A 14,301-nucleotide genomic window follows, 5' to 3' on the forward strand; every position below is an offset into this window, starting at 1 on the left:
CACCACATTTTTGAACATGGGTAGGCAAACTAAGGCCCAGGGGCCGGATCCGCCCAATCGCCTTCTAAATCCAGCCCGTGGACGGTTCGGGAATCAGTGTGTTTTTACATGAGTAGAATGTGTCCTTTTATTTAAAATGCATCTCTGGGTTATTTGTGGGGCATAGAAATTCGTTCATTCCCCCCCCAAAAAATATAGTCTGGCCCCCCACGAGGTCTGAGGGACAGTGGACCGGCCCCCTGCTGGAAAAGTTTGCTGACCCCTGTTTTAGAAGTACAGACAGCGGCATAGCTAGCCGCTCGGGCTTTAACGCCCAGGGAAGCAGAAGTGCAGGGCCACTCAGCTCTCCCCAGTCTGGTGAATGCTTCCCCCCACATACATCAGTGGCGTATCTAGCCTCTCCGGCACCCGCACAGGGGGTGGGACGAGATGCCACAGGGTGGAGCTAGCTGCCCATGGGGGTGGGGCAAGCCACCTACTGGGTGGGGCAAGCTGGGACAGAGGCCAGCTGCCTCCCCCTCAACTGGAGGGTGGCCATGGCTGGGAGGGAGGTGGTGGCTGGGGCACCCTGCGGGCCGCTCACCACACGTGTCCCATGCCACGTCCCGTGCTGCATTTTCAGGCAGTGCTGGGCCCATCCGCCGGAGGGTGCCCTGTAGCCCCCGTGCTGCCCGTGGCATCCTGCCCCCTGCCTCCGCTACCGAGTACAGAACAATTCAATTCCCTTGTGAAGTGTGACTTAGCCATTTTATAATGTATGCTGGAAATTGTGTAACAAACTGATGTTTTAAAACGGTGGTTCCCAATCTTTTGGGGGCCACCGCTCCCTTGGTTCCATAAACTCATCCTACTGTATAAAAAGCACTATTCAGAACAGCAGCAGTTTGCACAACCCACTAAGGAAGATAGTAACACAATAAAATTCAAAGTAGTAATTAATGACACATTTTTTCCAAAATCCAATTAACACTATTGGACAAAATTGATGCACTTTATCCAGTGATAACAGCTTTTCAAAGTCTGTTAGTCATTTACATCTTCAATGCACCCCCCCCGCCTCCCTGCCTCTTAGTACCCCCCCCCTGAGTAATCCCACCCCCCTTTGAGGGGGTTGTACTGCCCACTTTGGGGGCCACTGTTTTAAGGAGTTGCTTTTAAATTGCTGTGTTTATATTATATGCTTAGCTTTTAGAAACTTTTTAATTTTTTAATTTACTTTTCATTTTTTGCTTCAGAAACATTACATGGGGAAATGGTTCATACATTCTGAATAAATATCCTCTTCTCATAGTTTTGGTGTGTCATGGTAGCCTGATAGTATAGTTGGAAAAATTGTGACAACAAATAAATTGATTGTGGCAACAAATAAATTGATTGGGCTAACTACGGATCAGTAAAATAGTAATGTCTTCTTTCTCCCTCAGCTATTTTTTAAATGACTGTTATAAGACGGTTGTGTGCAATCTCACATTCTCAGCCTTGGCAGCCCCTGGCTCACAGAATGCCCCCTCCCCCAATCAATAAAGGATGATAACAGAAACTTTCACTGTATAATACTTTCCTGTCAGGGTTTTTGTTTTTAGGCAGTCAGAGCTCTGAGTGTGTCTCTGTGTCTGCCCCCATCTGTGACTCTTTCTTTCTGTGCAATGTCAAAAGTAGTTCTTCCTTTCTTTAATTGCACCCAAAGCCAACCTTGACTGGCAAGGAGAAAGTCACTGACAGGTTTGGGCTCAGTCCAGACCTTCTCAGAGATCCTGTCAGCTGGCTGTTTGACAGCATGCAAATTTATGCAAATACGGGGGCAGTGGATGAACACCTGCAGAAAGTGACCATCCCCCGGTCCTTCTATGCTGTACCGCCTGTGTAACTGGGGTTTTCTCCCCCCCCCTTCTGAAATCTTGCTTGGACTCTGTCAGTTTATTATGCATTTGTCAGCAGAATATGGGGCGAAAAGGAACTGCGCTCTTCTTTGTCCTGAGGAGCAACAAAGCTCCATGTGGATCTGCAAGTGCCAGGAATGGTGAAATGGCTTCTGTTCAGCCCTTGTGAATCTGACTTTCTGTCTTCTGGACCTTCACTTCTGCGTTTGAACTCATGCTGGGTTATCCATGTCAAGGAAAGGCTTCTGTTTTCCTGGGAGTAAAGGCATCCTCTTAGCTGAGTCGTTGCAAAAACGAGAGAGCTCATTTGAACAAACTGAGCAGCTGGAACTTGGGGGCTTTTTTAAGAGCACTGTATGAGCTGCATAAAATCTGCATGCGATTTGCATCAGCTAGCCAAGGAGGAGAGGCAGCAGGCTGATGTGCTAAACTAAACTATTTGACACGTATCTCACAACACAACAGGGTGTGAAGCTGCAGCTTTAACAATTTGCCATCTAGGGATACTTTGTCCAGGAATTGTTTTGGTAGTATCTGCACAGTTGTTGTTGTTGTTTTAATTAATAACAGATGGATTTCATGAAATTGTAAAAAGAGCTTTGATTTTTTTTATTTAAAAAAATACAATTTCAACCTCAACCTCTGGGTGCCTAGAAATGTTAATGGAAATTAACTCTGCCCTCCTTAAAAAAACCTGTAATACACAGAGATTAATGTTGCATGTGTATGTCACACATCTAGGGAGTTACTAAAGGCATTATTATTATTATTATTGGTAATATTATATTAGTAATATTATGCAGCATCACTAGCAGACAGGGTGCTTTACAGTGTGTAGCTTAAGCAAGAAACACAGGTTGGAGGACTTTGTTGTCTAAATGTAAATATGCGGATAAGACAACAGACAGAAAGGAGAGGAGGAAAATTAGATAAAATGTACCAAAAAGGAAGAATAAGCTTTGAAAGGGCATCAAAAGTGTAACATGTGTTATGAATAGACTCTGTGAGAAAAACTAGAGAATTATCTGTAACTAATTATCTGTCAATTTCGGTCCACTCAGTTTCTCATTTTTCCAATCTTAAATGCAGTTCTTCATATTTACGCCACAATTTGTAATATTTCTGAATGAAAATCATATTGAAAATTCATCAGCATTTTAGTGTGAATTTCTTATAATAAATGCAGTTTTTGTATGCAGTTTTGACTAATATACACATTTTTGCAAACAATTTCCCTTAATATATTGATTTTTTTTGTATGTTGGTTTTACTAATACAGTACATTTATTTTTTTGCACACTTTCCCCTAATATGTGCTTTTTGTAAACCTGTATTAGAAAAGTGCATTGCAAAATTCAGACAAGTGCAAATGTCAAAGGACCACTGTACTTCAGTGCTCACATTGTTTTGAAAAGTGCAATTTTGCTTGTCTCCTGAGACAGGTGGATGCCTACCAACAATTTTGATAGATTAATTGTTAAATGTAAACTGAATCAAATTTCTTTCCTACCCCTGTTTAACCCAACCACAAATTACAGAAACTTCTTTGAATCAGAGTTTGAGGGAGGAACCCTCTAAATTTAATAATAATAATAAAAATCTATCAACTACTAGTCCAACAAGCTCTGAGGGAGAGTTACCTTGAAATGATCTGGTTTTGAGCTAGGACTCTTAACATTTACTAAAGTAATGCTCTAAATAAATGCTTTCTTCTTTTGAGGATGCTAACCAGCCCTAGTCCTTAGCTTAGAAGTAAAGATTCTCATACAACATTTTTACTATTTACTAGTGGTCATTGGCCCACCTTTGTGAACAATTTATTTAAGCTATTTAAAAACATAAGGTGCTGGTAAACATATTCCACTTTCCTACTAGAGAATATAAAGGTGACGACATCTTTTTAGGCAAATAGCTTGAGAATTTCTAGTAGAACAGGCACGTTTTGAAGAAGCAGATCTACGTCGTTATCTACTATTACTCTGTTACTTGGATATAATCAAGAACAAAACCACTAAATTCATTGGTACATCTCCTCTTTGCTATACGTACTCATCCTAAGTGAACTGTGAGGGATCCGACAGATTCCAAAATCCATATTAGAGAAATGCTTTTATCAACAAAAACATCACAAAACAGGGTACAATCATTTGGGTTGTCCAGAACTCTTAAATCAAGCTAGATGGTAACAGATTCAAGTTGCCTGGTGTTGAAGCCATGGAGTCTGTAGCTGATCAGTCTTAAGACGGAATATGGGGAGCAAAAGGTAGCAGACATTCAAACATAGTTCTTTAGGTGCTATGCAGGTATTTGGTTGCACCAAAGCCTACAGAGATCAAGAAATACAGGCAACTCCACACCTGTGCATGACCATGAGGCACCGAGAACCCAGAAGTGGTGAGAGAGAGCTGGAAAGTCTGTGGCTCACAAGGAGACCCTCCCCAGAGCCTGAAGAAAACGTCTTCTTTAGGATATGGGGAGGGACTCCTCACGAGCCATGAGGACTCTCCCCACTGCTCCCCAGTTATGCACATTTCACTTATGCGTTCAGGAACCCGGAATATAACCCACATGTAAGCGAGGAGACTCCTCTATAATAATGGCTGATTCCCCATTTCTGAAAATATAAGAACTGGTTGCTACCCAAATCTATCTCCTTCCTTAGGCAAAACATACAGGTTCTCTGACAGGCAGAAAATGAGAATAAAGAGAAACTATCTAGTCCTTATATTAGCAAAGGCACAAAGTAATTTTGGTAGCTATGCCTAGGTAAAAAGTAAACAAGTCGGGTAGCTATACTTAGCAGTTGGAGGCAAAGTTCCCTAATAGAAGGCAGCCCCCATCTTAAGGTGATGTAATATCGCCTTTCTACAGTTTAGGATCTCCCTGTTGAATGGCCATATGACAGACAGATGTTAACCTTATGCAAACAAAGTGGCCCAGCAGAATTTCAACAAGGCCATTGAGACTGAGAGGACTCTTGAGAAGCTCCATAGGACAAAGAAAACCTTGAAAGAATGCACATGTCCAGCCGTGGACTCTCTCTCATTCTTTCCATAAAACATGGCCGTCAATTTACTGCTTTGCTTGCAGGAGTACGGTCACTGTTGGAATTCAGCCCTGTGTCAGAGAATGAAGAAAGCAAGTTCTAAAGGTGGCATTATTCAATACGAGTCAGTTCTAAAGCGTGAAACATTTTATTATTCAGCGTAAATCAGTTCAGGTGTAAACTGACTGAACCAATAAACAAGAGTTTTGCAGTTAAAAAAGAAAATCGGGTTTTGCTGTTTTTTTTTTCCTTTTCATTTTGCAAACTGGGAGGGAGGGAGAACTGATCTACCAGCTGAATTTATTCACCATCTATTGACAAATACAGTTTAAGGGAGCCCACTGTTTGCCTTTTAAAAGGGAAGAAAGAAAGGAGAAGATACAGAAAATGTTTCTTGATGCTCTCTCTCTCTCTCCCACATTGTGAAGCTGAGGGTAGTTGCATTTAAGCAGCTGAATGTGCTTTCACTGCTGCTTGCTGCTGCTGCTGCTGAAGAGCTGTGGTCACTCAGGCAGCAGTAACTTTGAAAAAATGACCCGTCTACACCCAAACAATAACAGAATCCCCCTTTCTATGTTGGCAACGCCCACGGCTTTCTGTTCATTTCAAGACTCCCCACGTAGATGCAACTGTTTGACCAGCCTTCTTCTGAACAACTTAATTAAGCAAAAGAAAAAGTGTCAGTTACTGCCAACCTCCAAAAAACAGAGCTGTGGGGGTAAAAAGGGGAGGCTGCATTAACCCACATTCCTTAACCGGTTAACTAAAAGGAAAGCTTTGCTTTATAGTGGTGCCAGGAATATTCTAACACCAGCTAGCCATTCAGATGATCAAGACATATTGTTTTGTACATCACACCAAACACAATTAAGAGCTTGCAGCAACCTGTGTCTTAACAACTGGTATTAGTGTGATCCTGAGAATTACCAAATCTTTGTCAGCACACAGCACGCACTCTGTCTCCCCTGCTCCCACCCCCCATTCACTTCAAACTATCCAAAGGAGACCAAACAGATTTTTAAACTCTTTGAAACTGGAAAGGTTTTTAATTCTCTCCATTCTCTTTGGACCAGCGGCATCATGGGAAATCTCAGTGTGGGAGATTTGCTCCTGACGTTCACAGGGGCCGGTGGGATTGGGGGATATGCTATCCTTATATGGCTATGCCCAGATTTGCATTAGGAAGGGATAAGCAGCAAGCGCAGGCAGGCAGATGCCTTAATGGACCCCGGGTGCTATACCACCAACAAGAAAGAAAGAACTAGGAGGCTTTTGTTTGGTTTGTAGACAACAAGCCTCTCCAAGACTAGCTTTTGCAAGCTCTGAACAGGCTGAGAAGTCTTGCAACTTTACTAGCTATTCTGATGATAACTGTGAATCAAGATACCCAGATCTAGTACCGGGAGTCTTAAAAACCTGAGTGTGTCTCATTAATTTCAATGACAAGAGATAGATGCTTTCTTATTGAGAGTCCTAAATCATGCAAACAAGCACCAAAGTGAATGGAGGTTACTCCAAGTGGTGAGCCCATGATGCGCATGGCTTGTTACATGAGTTCATCCATTTCTCCACCCTACTTGCTGGAAACCAGCATCAAAGTAGTTTGCAGTGATGTCGTGAAATGGCCAAAGCGGTGGATCCTTCCTTCTGGCCAGTGGGAACACACAATCAACTCGCAATGTAGGGCAACCTTCACTTGATTTGGATTCAAAGGGGCTCCAGGTTCCGGTTTCCGCCTGCAGGAATGGCGGACCTGTTTTCCATCTCTCTGACCTTCGTAAGGAATTTGGCGGTTGCTAGGGGAGTAAATGGCAACCCCCTACCCTCTCCGGGGGTTACGGAGAGGGGCCGCTGGCCCGCGATGCCCCCTGACCCACTCCGACTGTTTTTGGAGTGGGGGGAGCTTGGGCTGAGCACTTACGAGGGCCAGGACTCCCGGACGCTAATCTGCATGGCGGGGATTTCCATGGTTAAAGAAGATAATTAGGCTTAAATCTATGGACATACTTCAGAAGGAGGGGAAGAAGCGCTGTTTACTGCTGAGAAATTTATGCTGCTGAAAGGAGAGGAGTCAAAGATTGTACTGCATCTGGAAGAAGGATTGATGGGGACGGAGCGATAAGGGAAGTGAGTTTTTATTTTTTTTTCCTTCATATTGCTGTATCGTACCTTCCCGGACGCGATGTCCTGGCTTGTTTGGAGTGAAAGAGAAGCAAAAGACTGTGTGAGTTGAACTTTATAACTGTTGTTACTGAGCATATTTTTTTTAAAGATGTGGAGTTGCCGATGAGAAAAGCCTCCCCCTAGTCGGGCGGAAGGGGTTCTGGACGCGCTCGGAGGATTTATGAGTTGTGACGCACTTTAAATTGGAGCAGCGACCTGAAGCTAAGTTCAGCTATAGGGCAAGGAGATCCATTAATTTACCAAGAGTTTATGGTTTGATGTTTGGGTCTCCTGCCTGAAAAAGCTGTAAATTCTATAATGATCGTGAATCTTCATGGCTATGAGAGAAAGCGAAAGTGATTTGAGCTTTTTGAGATGGCGCTGCTTCGGGCTGCTTCGACGCAACAAGGAGCTCCATTAAGAAGATTTATGGGGAGGCTGGACTGATTAACTCACACAGGAGAAAGAACATCTGTGAAACTTTGTTTGATATCTATCTCAGCGGCTGGGAAACAATCGGATGAAAGTGGAAAACATCTATGTGACTGTAAGGGGAAGATCTGGATTATTATGAACTTGGAGGACGATTTGAACTTTAGAAAAAAGACGGCAGTGGACAGTTGCGAGGAATTCCCAATTTCTTGAAGCATGGGAACCCAAATAAAAAATTCTTTAGATGATTTGGCATAACATTCGGTTTGATTGATATATATATGTGTATAATTTGAAATATTGAATGTGATATAATTGGTTTTAATTGGAAAATTAATAAAAATAATTTTTTTTTTTTATAAAAAAAAAGGATTCAAAGGGGCTCCAGTTGGCTGACAGTGTGTATGGACCAGGCTTTAGATACTTGCCTCATATTTCAACGTCTGTTTTGTTCTGCATGCTTGTATTTGAAGAGTCTGGCTATTTGTGTCTGTTTTGAAATGAAACAAATGTGTGCATTTATTTATTTATTCACCCCTTTGCATGAATGCGCAGACCTAGAGTTATCACTATGACACCTACAGATGCTAGTGTGACTGCCAGTGCCTTCTATGGGGCCTGCAGAAAGCCCCAGTCAATAACCACTCAAAAATCCGCCTTTGGCACCTTGCTAAGTTCCCATTTGCATTGTCTGTCTCAGTTTCTCCTACACTGAACATCCCCTTAAACATGCACACATTTAATTGCATGCCAGGATTGGACTCATACGCTCCCCATCCATTCTGTACAAAGGAGAGGTGCAAAAGAGCTCCTCTCTGTGGGCAAGTGTGGCAGTTGCTGATGTAGGTGCCTTCCTGATGGCAATTTTTTTTGCTCTGTTGGATTTGGCAGCCATTATGTGTTCTGCCAATACTCTGTGGAAGCCATTTTGTGACTGACACTGATCGCACTTTCTCAAAATTCCAAATGGGCCCACTGACCGCAAAATAGGTTGGCAACCCCTGTAATTCTGTGGTGCCCATACCTTCTGTTGCTGAACAGGAACACTGTTCTTAGATTTTGATTCTGCAAATACATACTGAAATTAACCAAACCATTTTAAAAGAATTTTTAACTGGGTGTCCACTGTCCACCTACAATGCAACCACGAAACACTACAGAGGTTCATGCTTGAGTTCAGGGTCTTTTGAACACCTTTTTTGCACCTTGGACAAGCCCAGAATCCCTCATTGGTTCAAGATTTAGGGTTCATCCAAATCAGCTGCACAGCCCAAATACTAACACATTTTTCATATACTTTAACTTAGTAGTTTGTAATATATTAATAGGATTTAAAACAAGGCTTGTGACTTTATTTTAATTATTAATGTTACTAAAAATGGTTTGCTTATATTACAATTTATTTCATAGTGACTATGTCTTAAATTATTGTTTTCTTTTTCGATGTTTTGTGTCCAAAACGTACAATATTTACTACCTATGTCCACTAGCTGGGAATGAGTGTCCATTTAATTATGAATTTTAGAATGACCTGATAGGTATTCTCTAGCACTAATAAACTAAAAGGAAATTGACCAGATATTGTTTTGTGTGAAGAACTATCATATAGAAACATACCTAGCATTCAAAAGACTGATTAGCAACCACTGAAACAGAGAATGAAGAACAGTCCCCACTGATGTCATTCGCTGTGCTCAGTTGGGTTGAGAAGTTATTTAAATTTCCCACAGAAAACCATCCATCCCAGTATGAATTGGTAAGGAAAGATGCAAGGGTCTTGGTATTCACCCAGAGCTATTGTAGGTAAATAAATAGGATATGCCCATAACATACATCCCACTTTCTCATGCTACTTAGCTTACATCCACCAATGTTGCCTCCCATCAAGACTACCATAAAGGCAACACTACACTTTTTCAAAACAAAACAAAACCTCTCCATTTTTGCACCCTCCAACTGTTTCATTCTTTCTACACCACACTACAGACACTGTAGACTTTATTGTGATTAATATCTGGGAGGCTCTTTAACAAGGCCAAACTTGATAAGTGGCTCTTGTTAGGTGAAATTTATGGCCTGGTACTTCCTCAGGAAGACTTCCCACGTTGAATTGTTGAGCATTAACTGACCTTAGTGCCCAGCACAAGGCAAGGGGAGGGGCTGGGTGGAGATGGGGATTTTACACAGATGTCTGGTAACTGTGGAAGGTGCAGAAATCCAGAAGGAGAACACAACCTGAACCCGCCTCCATTGGAAGGGGCTGGTGAACAGAGGTCAGGGGGAGGCCTTTGCCAGCGTGTGAGCCTCAGTGTTTTGGTGCAGTTTGTTTTTTGATTAGCGCAGTTCATGACCGGGCCATCCCACCTGAATAACAATCAGTTTGATTCACAGCAGGCCTGGAGAGGGCAGAGGAGGCCGGCAGCGCTGTGCATATGGAGCCAGGCCTGGGGAAGTGCAGAACCTTCCCAAACCCAGATGGTTCTGTTTGACACATTTGGCAAAACACCAGAAAACAACCTATTGGGAAAGAGAAGCCATCAAGATGTTGCATGGACTGTATTTACAGCAACAAAGCCAGATGGGAAAGAAAGTGCAGCTTTGTGTTAATGACCATTCATGAAATGGAGATGCTGCTTTGCAAGGCAATTGTTAACAACGGCCTTGTCCTCCTTCCCTTTTAAATCTGCTCACAGGCATAGTTGTGACAATCTTTTCTTCATTGAGAATATGCATTAACGGGACTTCGGCAATGCTGGTGCAGGCCCTTGACAGTCCTCCATAACAGAAAGCTGGAGCCATTTTTCTTCCCAAATTATTCAGGAGCAGCAAAGGACCAGAGACACAGAAGAGGAGCTCACTTGCTGCTTTGGTTGTCACATCCACAGGATTCCCTAACACAGGTTCACAGCCAGGCAGACCCACCAGTTTGTTGAAAGTGAACCAGAGTGGTGGCACATCTCCCAGTTAAGCACTGGGTTTAGGATGGAAGATATCTTCAAGTGGTGGTCAGACTCTACCTTCCTTGCATGCTTCATAGTTGAGTGTCAGCCTTGGGTGGTTGTATTTAGGTGTCCAGGTATTTAAAAGATCCAAATAACAGCTTCCACACCTAGCCCTAGTACAGAGGTCTGCTTATTGTTCCTGTGTGATTGCTGAATGTCACCCCAATCTTGGAGCCCTGTGAGATTCCAGGGGTTCTAGGCACTTACCGAGGGTTCAGTTTCCTCAGAATAAACGGCAGTGGGGACTGTGGTGTCTTTATGATATACGGTTTATTTACACACATATATACAACCTGAACCTATGATAATGGGGGCCACAGTATTAACACAGTATACCTGTATACTGTGTACCAGTATACCTGAAGGAGCATCTCCACCCCCATCGTTCAGCCCAAACACGGAGGTCCAGCTCCGAGGGCCTTTGGGTGGTTCCCTCACTGTGAGAATTGAGGTTACAGGGAACCAGGCAGAGGGCCTTCTTGGTAGCCGCCCTCTCGTCAGATGTTAAGGAAATAAACAACTATCTGACTTTTAGAAGGCATCTGAAGGCAGCCCTGTATTGGGAAATTTTTAATGACTGATGTTTTATAATTTTTTGTATGCACTGTAAGTCACCCAGAGTCATAGCTGCCAAGTCTCCCGTTTTTCGCGGGAAACCCGCTTATTTAAACCCATTTCCCACTGTTATCCCGAATAGAGAAAAATCCCGTAAATCCCCCGGATTTCCTACCTGCCAGGGAGGCTTCTTCTGCGCATGTCTGGACATGCATAGAAGCGACTTCAGGTGCCGCGCTGCTGCTGATCCCGGATTTTTCTTACCGGGAGTTGGAGGGTATGCCCAGAGTGGCTGGGGAAACCCAATCATATACCGGTAGGTGGGGTAGAAATTATTATTATTATTATTGCACACCAAGAGTCTTCCATAGCCACAGCCTTGGATTCCAGCAGAAATCAGGCATGGTTTCTGCCCAACTGCCCAGCCTGCAGCCTTGCTTCTAGCTTATAGATCACACACACAACTCTCAGCTCTGGCTTTTTGTGGCCCTACAAATGTTACTGGACTACAACTCCCATCTTCCCTAGCGTCTGGTTATGCTGGCTGGGACTGGTGGTAGTTGGAGTCCAACATCATATGGAGGGACACAGGTCAACAGATCCCCATTCAAACCTTGGAAAGAGTGTGATAGACCCATGATGATTTTCAATGTCTTTCTCTACGAAACTATGAACTACAGAGCTATCACTGCTGTTGCTTACTTGAGTCAGCTTAACACTTACAAGAAATAAAACTTAACAATATGGATGGTGTCAGAGTTACAGCAGGTGGAAAAGACATTCATGCCTGTGCTTTGATTATTGATACAGAATTCACTGGTCAGCAGTCGCATCCTACTGAGGTGAAAGTCAGCCGGGGTAGAAGCAATGTGAATAGGCCTTACCCTTCCAGCCTCCTGTTTTCAGAGTTTCATTTGAAATTCTTTAGTCCTCTACATCCAAGGTTTGCAGGCCCAGAACACAGTTAAAGCCTTGTTCCATATTCTATGCTACTTAGCAGGACCTCTCTTGAATGCTCTAACCTGGAGCAGTGGTAGATAAGTGTTTAGTGACCTGTCACACCAGGACTTCAGTCTTTTGTCCTTTGAAATTGGCCTTCCTCTTTTCATTTGAGAGGATTTGTACAGGGTTGTTAAAGCCATCATTTCCCCCTGAAACACATTTAATGGGGAGGGTCTTTGCACACCATAAAGCCTAAAATATGATTAAATCATTGGAACAGACTAAAAAGACAACAACCCTAAACCACTCAGCTGACCATAAACTAAAAAATAGAAAAATTGTAGAAACTGTGACTACCTTGGAGTCACATCTGTTGTGATTTGTGGATTGGGATAGAATGGAATTATCTGATTTTATGAAGGTAACATATTGTAAACTCAGAGGTGGTGACATGTTGCGGCTGCACCATGATATAAACTACTTGGAAAATCAGCAGGAATCAATCAATCATTGAAAGTGAAAAGTATGTGAAAGGGGGGAGAATTGAAATAAAGATTTTCAAATATTTAAAATTCAGTTTATAAATTTCTTTCAAATTTGAAATGCAAATTCAAAATGTAAAACCTTATCATTGTTTAACTTGTTTTTCTTAAAAACACTGCTACCGGTATACCACCCTTCATCAAATCAAGTTCCAGGGCAGTAAACTGCAAAATAGATAATACATTATTTTAAACCTAAAAATTAATAAGATATTGGCTGTCAAATGCTAAACACTGGGACTGTTAAAAATGGAATGGAAGAGGTTTATTTAAAATACTATTATTATTATTTTTAAAAAGCAGATGTTCCTTGTTAAAAGAGAGGACTATGAGCAAGTTTATTCACTTGGCACTCTCAAAAAATCATTCTGACTCACAAACATGTTAGTTTTTAACACCCACAGGGAAGCAACCTGAGTCCCAGAGGCATTCCTGTTTGGATGAGTTGGTTGGGTATCAAGCTTGAGAATGATATTTTGAAACTGATACAATTCTGGTTGTGGCATATTTAAAAAGAGGTTGTAGAACTGGAAAAAGTGCCCAAAAGGGCAATCAAAATGGCCATAGGCCTGGAACTCCCCTACAAAAAAAGGTTACTCTGGGTGGTATGTAACTAATGTGTTCTATCAATGCAAGGATTTCCACTGCCACAGCAGAATTCCTCCCTCTCCCCTCCTCTCCCCACAAGCATCTCAAACCCACCCCACACCACATATGCTCTGTTGGGTTGGGTGAACCCCTAGAACAGATTTTGGCAACACGCAAAGAGAAAAGAGGGAAATTCTGTTGAGCAATCAGAAATAATTGTATTGCTGGAACGTGATAGTTTTTACTGCCCTCTAATTGGTTTGGAGCTACCGTATTTAGTTAATGGGGGTAATGGCAGACATATATAAATTTGAACTTGCAGGCATTGGATGCTAGTCCTGCTCACAGTAAGCCTATTAATTTAATATACACAACTACCTTAGGTTCATTAATTTTAACTCTGAGTAGGATTTAGTTGAACACACGCCATTGTTGCACAAACTTTGATCTCACCTAAGTGATACCAACAATTTTGGATTATAGTTTGGCATTGACCAGAGATTTTTGGATTCCAGCTCTCACCAGCCCCAGCTAGTGTGGTTAATGGTCAGAGATGATGGGACTTGTAATCTAACAGTATCTGGGACGGGGGAGCACCACATTGGCTCCATTTAAACCACTGTATGCTCTTCACTGCCATTGTGGATTAGACAGAGGTGGTATATTTTCTTCCTCATTTGTGGGGTACCACATACAGTACTTGCTTTCTCTTTTTCTTTTTTGGTCAGGACTCCCTTTGTTTTGCAGTTAGTAGCACCATGATTTCTAAAAGGCCTTTGCTAGTAGCTTAGATATCTAAACTTTTATCGATGAAACACTCATTAGCCCATCTTTTCATAAATTATTTCCTCTATACATGTATGACTCTTAAAAGTAGCATTTGGAATGCAGTGTGGGAGAACTCCACATTTCTTCGGTTGAATTCCATTTATAGCACAACCTGTTGTCATTCATTTGAAAACATATGTGCTGCATAAAACCTCCAATTCAGGAGTTTACTCTGTAGTTAATGAGCTATTAAGCAGACAACGCAACCAATTAATGAACAGATATAATTGCTTGAACCTTTGTACACTTTGGCAGCAATCCTAATCAAATTTTCTTGGGTTTACTAGGAATCGCTGGGAATCGCTTCCCAGTAAATCTGACTA

The sequence above is a fragment of the Zootoca vivipara genome, chromosome 4, assembly GCF_965207765.1.
Source record: "Zootoca vivipara chromosome 4, rZooViv2.hap1.1, whole genome shotgun sequence".
Lineage (NCBI taxonomy): Eukaryota > Metazoa > Chordata > Lepidosauria > Squamata > Lacertidae > Zootoca > Zootoca vivipara.